The 12,882-nt window shown below is 29.2% G+C and overlaps 1 protein-coding gene across 1 annotated transcript in view; it reads left to right on the top strand.

The window, feature by feature from the left end:
* Positions 1-11,154: 11,154 nt before the first annotated feature.
* Positions 11,155-12,882, top strand: part of LOC122520628 (ion transport peptide-like) — a 36,222-nt gene continuing 34,494 nt past the window's right edge. The window contains exon 1 of the mRNA XM_043640788.1: positions 11,155-11,306. The gene's annotated coding sequence lies outside the window, so the exon portion shown is untranslated. The remainder of the gene's footprint in view (positions 11,307-12,882) is intronic.

Here is a 12,882-nt window from a genome sequence, read left to right as displayed (position 1 = left end):
TAATAATTTTAAAATAGATTTCTTTATAGGAATTTGAAAAGTTTGCATTACAAGTAAATATCAATTATTTCAAATTTACAATGGAGCCAGATACGAATACACTTGTGATTCATTGTATATGTAGGTATGTATCTGTGTGGGTGATATTTATATAATTACAATATACAAATATTTATCGATACTGTGTCTCTATGTACTCGCATTGTACAACTTCATTTTGCCAAGTAACAATACACATACATTTGAGGGTCGTTTGACAAATTCGCGCAATTTTGTAATGGATTTTTTTTAGGAATAAATACATTTTATTCTTAAAAAAATAGTCGCGAATTTTTCAAATGATCCTTAATATTTATATACATATACATACATATATACGTATGTATGTATGTATCGTAAGGTATCGTAAAAAAATGTTACCACTAATTTGAAAATTTGAAACATTTTAAAACACTTTGAAACATTGAACGCAAATTGTACGATATTTAATAAATACCTTATAAACAGTCAAAGTGTGGTAACATTTTTTGCGACATCCTGTATATATAAAATACACAATTCAGTCACAATTAAAAATCTCTTGTGAACCTGCCTTTTATCTTTTTTGTATATTCAATTTGATACTTATCACGGATATCAATCTCAAAAAAGGACAGCTTATACTTCTGAGAGAAAGAGAGCTTGAGAATTAACGAAAAAATTCGGAGATTAAATAAAAAGTTAAATACTATAAGAATAATATAAATAATAATAATAATATTATATAATAATAATAGTAATAATAATTAAAATAATAATAATAATAATAAAAATAAGGATAAAAATGATTAACAAGTCCTTTATAAAGGCCTCTCTATAGGAAAAGAGAATGGTCTTAAGTGCAGAACCGTATTTATACTTTTTGGGGCCCTAACCGCACATCATTATTATGAGGCCTTCGAAATATAAATTCATTATTTCAATTAATCGAATTCATTTGTATTTATTTATTTATTTTTCTTTTTTAATTTATTGAAAGTAAGAATTAAGATATTATATTTCATAATAACTTGTTTCTATAAAATATAAATATAACGCTGCATTGATATATATATGTATGTATTATTATTAGGCTATGTTTTTTAAACACACATTTTTGTAAAGGATAAGATTTTAAAAATGTAACTCTACAGAGAGAGAGAGAGAGAGTGAGGCCTCAGCTTGCACCTTATCATAAGTACGGCCCTGTACAGGTGGTTTAGTTGATAAGATCTTTCCTCAGGATATTATCAATAAAATTAAGATGATCAATGAGAACGGGATCGATGATGATGATGATGATGATGATGATGATGATTTAGCAATACGTTTATTACGTATATCTAGGATTTAATTTATAGGGGATATTCGCGTGTTTGTATATATACACATAGAAAAAGAAAACGAAGAAGAAGAGTTGCAGGAGGAGGAGGAGGAAAGAGGAGGTGATAATGTAAACGTTTAAAAGTCGACGAATGTTTCAGTCAATTGCAAATCAATTTAGACTCTCAGATTTGTGCTCTATATGCATGCATACATAAATACGTACATACATACATACATACAAATATAAATATATACAGGATTTATATACAATTCGATAACACGCGTAAAAGTATATACTTATGTAGGTATATATATATATATATATATATACATACATAGATATACTTTACGGGGAAAAAAAGAATAACTTTCTGTGAATTTTTTTGTAATGTACAAAAGGCAAATAAATAAAACATATTATATAATCGCGTCGTGGGAAGTGTGTGCGTGTATGTGTCTGTGTGTGTTTCATAGCACAAACGAAGTCGGCAATAAAGGTACCAGTTTAAAAACACGAATATGAACTATGAATTGAATACTTGAATCATCTCTTTCATTTATAATAATAATAATAATAATTATTATTATTATTATTTTCTTCCTTATATTTTTACAATTCATGATGTGACCTTAAATAAAAAGAAAAAAAACAATCATACGAAAAATATGATATTAAAGTTGCAAGATTAAGTACACTTTTTATTTTCTTTTTTTTTTCTAACTGAAGGTTTGTTTTAGAAATAAGATTAGTTAGATATCACTTGTTAAGAAATTTTTCATTAGAAAGAAACTAACGTGGATTACATTGAACAATATGAAACACGAGATTAATAATTATATTCTCTTTCATTCTTCCTTTCTTTTTTCATCATCTTCTAATATCAATCGTTTCAATTTAGACATGTGTCGTTTCGATAAAAAGCACATCAGAATAGAAGGTCAATATTATTTTGTTCTTATTCTTTCTCTCACTTATTTTAGCACTGTTCTGACGCAACGAATGAAAAAGAGATGGATCTAATATTTTCTTTCCAGTCATTGTGTGTTGTCGTCGCCATCGTAATACTCATTATCGTCAATTCTCGAAGAAAGATATCGTGTCTTTCACTAGGGTTGTTGAAACATCTAAAAAGACGATATATAAATGTTTTTTATTATCATTTTTTCATAACAATATGTTATAACAAATATACAGTATATTATATATCGCAACATATCAACGTTATTTTACAAATAATTTTTATTTTTATTTCGATAAAAGAGAAGACAAATATTTGACATTTTTTTTTATTTAAATTGATCATTATTTAATTTTAATTTTCAATATTTTTGTTAAATAATATTATGTTATTTTACATTTATACTGTTACATTATATTTATTTTCTAATAATAGATCTACAAACTATAATGCAGTAATATAACCAAGAAGTACACATATTTATAAATATATATACAAACATTGTATGTGTATACATATAAGGATAATTGATCATAAATGACGGTATAAACACGTTCGACGTCATCAGATTACGTCAGTTAAAATAAATCATATTTTGTTATTATTAGTTTTTAATGAAAACATAAATAAACATATCTCTCTCATTCTCTTTCTGTTTCTCACTTACGATTTCCACGAAGTATTTGATACGTCATTCGATGATCCATCCTTCTTCGATGACGATCAGGATCTTATTTTATACATTTATTCTTCTATAGAAAATAATTCTATTTTAATATCTTGTAGTAGATCAATAAAGACGAGATCTATCTAATCGATCTTTGTAATAAAATAAGACGGAGAATAAGTCGTACGACATTGTGCGTTTATTCCCGCTACAATTCAATTGACCCAATTATCTGTGTGAGAAGAAATAAGATATATGTATATAGATAAATAGAATACCTACTAGGAGAAAGGGTATACGTTAATCAAGTAGATAAATTTACACATGTCTATTCACATACAACACACACATATACAGATATATATATAAAAACACAACAAACTCAAATTTAAAAACAATGCATCAAAATGTTCTAATATTATTCAAATATTAATCTAATTATTACATATAAATACATAAATATATAAATATAAATATATATGAAGAAATAAATTAATAAAATTTACACATACACATACATACAAACATATACACATGTCAGTATAAAATAAATACAAAAAAATTAAACGCAAAAATGTCATCATTTCAATAAAATAATAATCAAATAAATTAATATAAATAGATACATGTTATATAAATATATTTAAACGTTAATGTAAAACAAAGATAAAGAAGGTAGATAAGATAAAAATGAAGAGAAAAAGTAAGGAATTTAAAAATAAAGTAAACGATCGAGAGAGAGGAATGGAATTACCAAAGACACGTCACGATTTTAATTAAAAGTCTTCCATGTCGTACCGTACTACGAATGAATCGACTTAATCGTTTAATGAGTATGAAAGATAGAAAGAGAAAGAGAGAGAGAGAAAGAGAGAGAAAAAGAATACAACGTTCCGGGATTTCGTCTCGTCCGTAAGATTTTAATGCGTCACAATCTTCTGAATCACTCGACGAGATGTATTTTAGCACGTAACAACATACGACAAATTTTATTATTCATTTTATCGAATTATTGGTTGATAATTAATAATCATAATTTTCTATTATTTTCAAAAGGTACATTTTTCATAAAGATGTTAATTTGTTTTTTTTTCTCTTTTTATAATGAAATTTTGTAGGTGACGGTAATCAGAAAATTTTATGAAACGATATGAAAACAGACGGAACACAGAATAGGGAGAGAGTAAGTGAGATAGAATCGATAATGTTCGACATACCTTCATTGATTTTTAATTAATTAATCGAAGGAAATGTATATCGTAGTTTAAAAGCACGAAATATAAGTTCGGTGCACCGTTCTCTTCAAAATCCTCCGTTAAAATGCCTCGTTGTCCTTTATGAAAGTCAGTTAATATTCCTTTTATTAACTTTTGTTTATATATGACTTTCAGAAGAATAAATTCTATTTATCACGTTATTTTATTTACTTTACACATATGTAGCTTTCGAAAAATCGTATAAATCTAACAATCAATAAAAGAAATTTGTTTGACTTTCACAGATGACAACGAACCAGTCTAACAGTGGATTTTGAAGAAAACGGTGCATCGAACTTATACTCCGTGCTCTTAAACTAAAATATACATTTTCTCCGATTAATTAACAATCATTTAAGATATATCGAACACTCTAATATATTCTATTAATATTTAGGATTGTTTAAACTAAAATACATTTGTTTGAACGTTTCCGATCAGTGATGACTTTGAGTTTGAAATTTTTATTTTAATAAAATATCAGTTAGAAATTACTTAATATTACGAGTATATTAATAATAGATATGTAATTTTGCGTGAAACAAATGTATTTTGTATTATTCTTATTTTTAATGGGTATTCAATTGATTCTGTTATTTAAAAAATATTTAAATATTTTAATAACCAATTAATAGACATGAAAAAAATCGGGTGTTCCCTTTATTATACCAACATATACGATTATAAGGTACGGGTATTTCCTGTAGATTATTTTCGTATTTATTTAATTCACTTGTTATAAATAAGGCACTTAATTTAAATTCATTGAATATGTAATTAAGGAAAAACTAATGTATTTATTTAAAAATTTTCTTTATCCTTAACACATTATGTGTCAAGAGAGTTCTCAAGCAAAAATCTAGTAAGTATGACGATGTACAATTTTATGGAACATTCACGTGTATACACGAATCAATTGATTATATTTTCCACATGATAAAACGATTTCACTTCTATCGCGAATGGAGAGGCCACGTACATTTTTTATTTATGTTAGATTATATTAAATATTAAAATTTTCTCAATAAAAATGAATAATGCTACCGATATATACATATATGAAATTTATTTTTATTTGGAAACATATATATATATTATTTTTTTTTATTTAAATATAGAAAATATAAAAAAATTTTCAACACATGGAATAATAATAATATTTTATTTATTTATTTAAATACAAATTATGAAAAATTCCAACATTATTAACTTATTACGTAATCCAATACATATATGTATTGTATGTATACCATACAAAAAAAAGAAGAATCATTCATAGGATGATGAATCTTAAAGTAAACTTCTTCGAGAATGATTATTTTCTAATAGATACATTTGAATTCCCCCACCCCCTCCCTCCTCATTTCGTTGGAAACAATTTGTGTTATTTGTCTTTTTCTCTTTTTTTTCTTTCTTTACCATATATTATTCTTCTAATGTAAGACGAATTAGCGAAATAACTTTGTAAATAGTAAATTAAACTAGATACCAAAGTAAATGAGAGAGTAGCATTCGAACACGTGGGAAAAACCACACAAGTTGTTTAAACGATTACTTAGAAAGATTTTTCACGCGTGTTCTTATCATCCTGCAGGATCTCTTCTTTCACATATGTTGCTTACATATATATATGTATACGCATATGCATAAAACTATGGTGTACATATATTTACTAGGTATTTACTTACATTAGTTATTACATATACCTACAGGACGATACTAAGAATATTGTTCGTTGTAACCTCCCTCTCGTTTCTCGTTGTAACCTCGTTCGTTCCGTTCCGTACCCCCCTCCCACTCCCCACCCCTACCCCTATCCTCCCCCACTATCTCTTTCTTTTTCTTTCTTTCATGTTGACTAGACTATTTACTTTCTAGATCTTTCCATTAAGAAGAAATAGAAGAGATCTTTGTGTCTCTCTTCCTAACTTCGAAGAAATTCATTCAAGCTTTCTTACGTGTATACATATATGTGTATGTAAGCATATAGATACTTACAAATATATATATACTTACATCGTTTTCTTACGAAATTCCTGTTGAGTATGATATCAACTATGTTCTAGATTTTTCCATCTGGTGTCGACATTAAAATGGATGTTTTGTTATGGACACGATTTGACAACGAGATTAGATGATGAACGAACTAGGGTACTCTAATGAAATTATTCTTTTTCTCTTTCTATCTTTCACCCTTACTAAATACAGTTAATTCGTATTTCTGTTTTTTTTTATCCATCGTAGACACAATTTAACAACGAAATTAATGAAAGAGAGAACGGGGTACTGTAATGGAATTCATTTATTATTTCTTTTTCACTTACACGGTTAAATTTGTTATTTCATTTATTGTGAACGTTAAAATATTTTTGGATACAATTTAAGAACAAAATTAAATAACGAAATGAGACGTTATAATAGAATTATTTTGTTATCTTTCTTTAATTCATATTTGTTCATTTGTAAAACGAGAAAATATACATTTTAGGAAGAACACAAAATTTGCGAAAAAAATAACAAGTCAATTCTAATGGAATGGATTTGGCGAATTGAAAATTTCACAATTTAAATTCTTATATTCTATCCACTTGTCACGACTAACATAATCAAATATACATTTTCTGGAAAATACAATTTAATAGGAAAACGAGATGAAAGGATAAGTAATCTCTGAGAGAATTATTATCTATATTTCTCTCTCTTTCTCTTTCTCTTACGTATGAAACGATCTGAAAGAGTTGGAACACAGGTTCTCTCGAGATTGCGTTCTCCAAGATGCGGCTAGTTTTTGCTGAGAAGAGTGGCACGACGGTGCAAGCTACTCGTAGACTGCTTGGCACCTTCGATGAGACTACCTCGAATGAGCAACTTTTCGATTTCTGTTTCTCTCTCTTTCTCTCTCTTACACACACACACACACACACACATATTACTATCCATCGATTCGATCTAGAAAGAACTACCAACGATCGTAAAGCTTTACGATCGAAAGTCCTTGGACTGGAGAACGTATAGTTTTCTTCTATCTTGCTCTCTTTCTTTCTCTTTCTCGCCCTTAGCACAACTCAGCGTTCTTTCTTGCTTGCTTGCTTGCTTGCTTGCTTGCTTGCTTGGATCGGCAACGATCCGAAGTGGAGACAGTCCATTATCGTCTTTTCTCTTTCTTCCTTCGATCTAACAAGAAGGGAAGAAAGAGAAGAGAAGATTCGCAGGTGCGAGTCAGTTGAGAAAGAGAGAAAGAAAATGCAGTGTCCCTTATCTTACCAAGAAATCGTCGCCAGTACGCCATCATAACGAACAGAAAACGAACCAAGAAGAAGAAGAAGAAGAAGAAGGAGGAGGAGGTGGTGGAGGAGGTGGTGGTGATGGTGGAGGAGGAGGAGGAGGAGGAAGAGGAATCGAGCAAGCACCATGGTGTCCACCAGAATGAGAGAGTTGGTGGTGGAACTGTTTGGAGAAGGTAAACTTCCGAGGTGTGGCCGTTAACAACGAATCTTTTGTTGATTTCATTGTTTTCGAAAGGGGGGATCTATTTTTTTTTTTTATAGAGTATTGATCATTTTTATCGGTAATTTTTATATTACGAGTTATGAATTATAATAATAATAGGGAAAGTTTTTATTTTGTTATTGGAATTAAATAAAATTGTTTACTTTTGAGATTTGTGTTAAATGTTCATCAATTATTATTGCGATTATGATGATTACGATTATTAGCACTAGAAGAAGTAGAAGAAGAAGAAGAAGGAAACATTTTGTAATTTGATTTATAATGATTGTTTCTTAAATTTCTGCTAAATTTTCGTCAATGATTATGATGATTATTAATAACAGAAAAATAAGAGAAACAAGGAAGCTTTTATTTTGCAATTTGACTGTGTAAAATGTTCATCAATTATTATAATGATTATTAGTACCAGTAAAAGAAAAAGAAGAAGAAGAAAGAGGAAACATTTTGTAATTTGATTTAAAATGATTGTTTCTCAAACTTGTGCTAAATTTTCATTGATGATTATAATAATCACATATAAGTATTAGAAAAAGGAAGATAAAATAAGAAAGTTTTCACTTTGTTATTTGACCTAACGAAATGTGACTGTTACTTTTTTTCTTTTTCTCTTATAAATAAATACAATACGATACCAGAAATCGTCCATTTTTGATCTACTTTAAAGACACAACTCGTTTCTTTCTCATAACTGTAAACTGTTTCTCTGAAAGACTATTATCCATTTAAAACAAGGATGACATTTTTTTTTTCTTTCTATATCTCCCGATTCCTTTAAAGAAACAAGACGAAGACAAAAGTTGAATGAAGAATAAAAGAAAGAGAGGAAGAGAAAGAGAGAGAGAAAGAGAGAGAGAGAGAAAGAGAGAAATTGTGTGAGAGGATTTGTGTGAGAGGACTCGTGTCTCATTCAATTCCTTTCCAAACATTCTATACTCGTTTCGAAAGAACCGTGCGATCGTAATACGAAATGTGCCTACATAACTCGAACACTGTATGTTTTATCTCTTTCTGTCTTACGTACAAGTTCTTGAAGGCAAAAGACGATTCTTCTTTACGTTTGGCACGTGACCCGCGCCTTAAATCTTTTCTCTACCATGTTTCTTTCTTTCTCCAACAACCACAAAAGAATCTTTTTTGACGTGGCTATTGCTTCCTGATTTGGTTTTATTCGACTAAAAATAATTTTATGACTCATACACACACGCGTTGTAGAATTAATATTAAATTTAATCTGAAATTAAAAAAATAGAATTAATATTAAACTATAAAAATAGAATTAATATTAAATTTAATAATTACATTTAATTTTATTAATTAAATAATAATACGTAGTTATTGTTAATTAATTGTACGTTCGAGTTAATAAAAATATTTTCTATAATCGATTAGATTAGAAATTATTCAGATAAGAACATTTATCGTGGAATTTGTTTCAAATTTATTAATTTAAAAAAAAGAAAAAATTATGAAATATTGGCGTAATGTAATATATAGTGTATAAGTTAGGTTTTTATTTTTTTAATAAAATATGAAAATAATGTTTTGAAATAATAAGAAGAGAAAAAGAGAGAGAAAAGAGAGGTGGCAAGCAACAACCGTCGTTGGTGGTGGTTGTTTCCTAGACAGCGTGGCAGCGCGACGGTAGAAAGAAAACGAAAGGAGAGCATTCTCTCTCTTTCTTTCTCTTGCCTTTTTTTTTCTTTTCTTGAAAAATAAAGAAGAAAGAGGGCAGAAAGAGAAATAGAGAAAAAGAGAAAAATAAATATAAACGCGTTGCGCTCTGTATGTCGGGTCTTTGCTCGCGAGGTCAACTATTCTTCTCAAATGTTATCTTCCTTTGGCCAAGAATTTTACACGCCCGCAAAAACTACGGAAACGAACCCAAAAATCCAAAATACTTACGTTTACTTACAAGTTAATTCAATCCGATTAATTCGAACTTTATTATAAATTTTTATATGCATATTAAATTTTTTTTTTCTAATTTTCATACAGAAAGTACTACTATTTTTGAGACATGTTTTTAATAATTTTTTAAATGATTTCAAGGTTAACTTTATGTATGTTGTATATAAGATTTAATTTTATTGAGTAATTACTTTGTCTTTGTCGGATAAATAAATTTACTTTTTTAAATTTTATATACATATATAGGTTATATACATTTTGAAATTTTTTGAACATACTCTATTCTAATCACATTTATATAATTTTTAATAACATATACAACATATCTTAGAATTGAAATTTTGACCGACAATTGATTGGTCAACAATTTCCATCATCCAGATACGGATCTAAAATTATAAGGATTGATGAGAAGAACCAAAAGAAAAAAGAAGAAATTTTATGTAATAATAATAATAATAATAATAATAAAAGAAAATTGTAATACCTATATGTATTTTCAAGTATCTTTCTTTCTTGCCACGTGTCCAGGAAAAGCAAGAAACGACTAGATTTGATTGATCCACGTGGACTGTTCCTAAAATTGTCGGTTATCATTCGTCGGTTCATTGACGAGTTGTACGCCCACGTTATGTTAGATCCTACCTTGGGTATCCTTGTGTTAGAGCTACGATCATGCAAAAAAGAAAAAGAAAAAGAAAAAGATAGGTACATGAAAAGAAGATACGATTTCTTCATTTTAAATAAATATAAATATTAATAAATCAAGAGAGAGAGATGGATAGAATGTAAAATAATGTTTTCAGATGAAAGGATACTGTGAGAAATGATAAAAAAGGGGTAGAGTAAAAGGTAGTACAGTAAACACTTTCTAGCTATTCATTACTGAAAAAAAAAGAATTACATATATACATATATATATGATAAAAATATAAAATAAAAAGAGAAGAGAAAGAGAAGATAAGGAAAATTGCTTGGCGATTTCTATTTCTGCCTATCATGACAACTACAATTAAGGTTCCCATCTAGTATCAACGTGCCACGAAGACTACGATAGAGTTCAAAGCAGAAGACCAAGACCAAGAAAAAGAGAAGAAGAAGAAGCTTGTGAATTGAAGGGTGAGGGTTGGATAAGTAAGGGGTGAGTAGTTGAAAGAGAGAAATAAGGGGTTGGAAAAAACGAATCAAGGAAGTTAAGGATGAACGAACGAGCGAGTAAAAATACTAAACTATAGATGAACCCAACAGGGGGTGTATAAAGAAAAAAAGAGATAGATAGATAGATAGATGGATACATAGTTACATACAAGAGATATGGGTGAAATGAAAGGGTATGTTTTTACGAAGGCGTTGACGAACAGATGAATACTAATACAAATAAAATTTACCAATACATATGAGAATACAAATACGAATGGGGTGGTGGTGGTAGAGCGCCGACGGCGAACACCCGTTGCGAGGTGTCTCTATATTAGACGCGGAACGTCGCGACGCCGCGGTCAGAAGAAAGTCGAACGTGTTCGAGGAGACGTCTAAGAAGACACATAAGACAATTCTTATATATATAGTAGTTACCAACCACCCTCATAACATTCCATTTACAATTTTTAATTCGTATCTTGCCGGGGTTTGCTTTGTCCATTGGATAATCTTTCGATCAAGGTAAGTGTATCTTTTTTTTAGTAATTTTATTTAATTATTTTTCTTCTTTTTTTTTTCTTTTTTTATCTATACTATATATCATTTGTATATTGAGGATATATTAATTAGATTGTATTTAATCGATATTTTTCAATATTTCTTTGGATAATATGTTGGAAAATATATGAGAAAAATAGATGTTAATGATATTTTTAATTGGGATAGTAATGTGTCAGGGTTGAATCAAGTTTTATATCGACATATACAGGGTATACAGTTGATATTGTATTATTAATATAGATTATTCGTGTATTTCGATCATTGCAATACTGATCAGTAATATTTTATTAAAAGTACTGGCAGATAAAAAAAAGAAAAAGAAAAGTATTTAAATATATTAACCCAATAAATATATCGGTCTATAACAATTCTATAAATCTTCAATGTATTAATATAAATTCAATTATTTGATTACAATATATACTTGTATGAAATTTTGAATAACTCTTATATACAATTTTGAAATAAAATGAAATATAAAATACGTGCACGAAAATGAGGATAAAAAGAAAGAAACAATGAAAGAAAAAGAGAGAGAGAGAAATAGCGTGATTCCTCGTACTGATCGAGAAGAATGACGTGTCCAACGAAACAAGATCGCGTCTATATCGTTCTCACCCTGAATATTAGCACGCTTGTGCTCACGCGGTAAAGATGATGATGATGATAGTAGTCGAAAAGTTAGTAAGATAGATAGAGAGAAAGAGAAAGAGAGAGAAAGAGAGAGAATAAGTATGTGTCGCTGTCCCCAGCTGTCTGCTTGTGTTCTTTGTATATATAAACCTTCCTCCTTGTCTTCTTCATCATAATTGTCCCTTTAATTCGGCTCAATTGTTTCTTTGCCACTGTCGTCGTTTGCTTTCGACACCGTGCTGTGCCTCCACTGCTGTGTTTTGTACTCTGTGACACATAGCGGATGGATACGCTACGATGTTGAAAGAAAAATACTGCTGTGTGGTGGCGAATTGACGAGGACGAGCAGCACGAGGACGAGGACGAGTGTTGCTTCATTCGTTTAAGATTAAAAAAAAATATATATATAAAGATAAAGATATTATATAGATATGATAGAGAAGGAAAGATATCAGATGTGTTATGTGTTCCTTAAAGTCTTTTGGTCTTTGCTTGCTATACGTTCTAATCCTATATATCTCTTTCTCTCTTTTGCACACTCGTTATTACGTCGACGTCATTGTAACGTGATCTTGACCCGCTGACGGACACGAATACGACGTCGTATACGAGAAGAGGGGCTCGTGTTTCATCCGCGATTCGATTATGAGAAAGGATAAACTTGTTCGAACTTTGAAATCATTCATCGTTCCTAAAAGGAACTTTCTATTTCAGTTGTTTTCATAATGACAGAATTAAAATAACTATGATTGGAATTTAACACTAGATTTATCCCCAGGCTATTTTGATATACCTATTTCTACAAAAACTAATCAAAATGACTGACTGGTCTTTAAAAAAAGTGTTTAGCGAGGTAAAAATAACAAAATAGCAAAAAATATATTTTTCTTACGAATATATATAT

The sequence above is a fragment of the Polistes fuscatus genome, unplaced genomic scaffold (assembly GCF_010416935.1).
Source record: "Polistes fuscatus isolate 324 unplaced genomic scaffold, CU_Pfus_HIC Scaffold4, whole genome shotgun sequence".
Taxonomy (NCBI): Eukaryota; Metazoa; Arthropoda; class Insecta; order Hymenoptera; family Vespidae; genus Polistes; species Polistes fuscatus.
The sequence above is the reverse complement of the archived record's forward strand: the minus strand, read 5'-3'. Positions and strand labels throughout refer to the sequence as shown.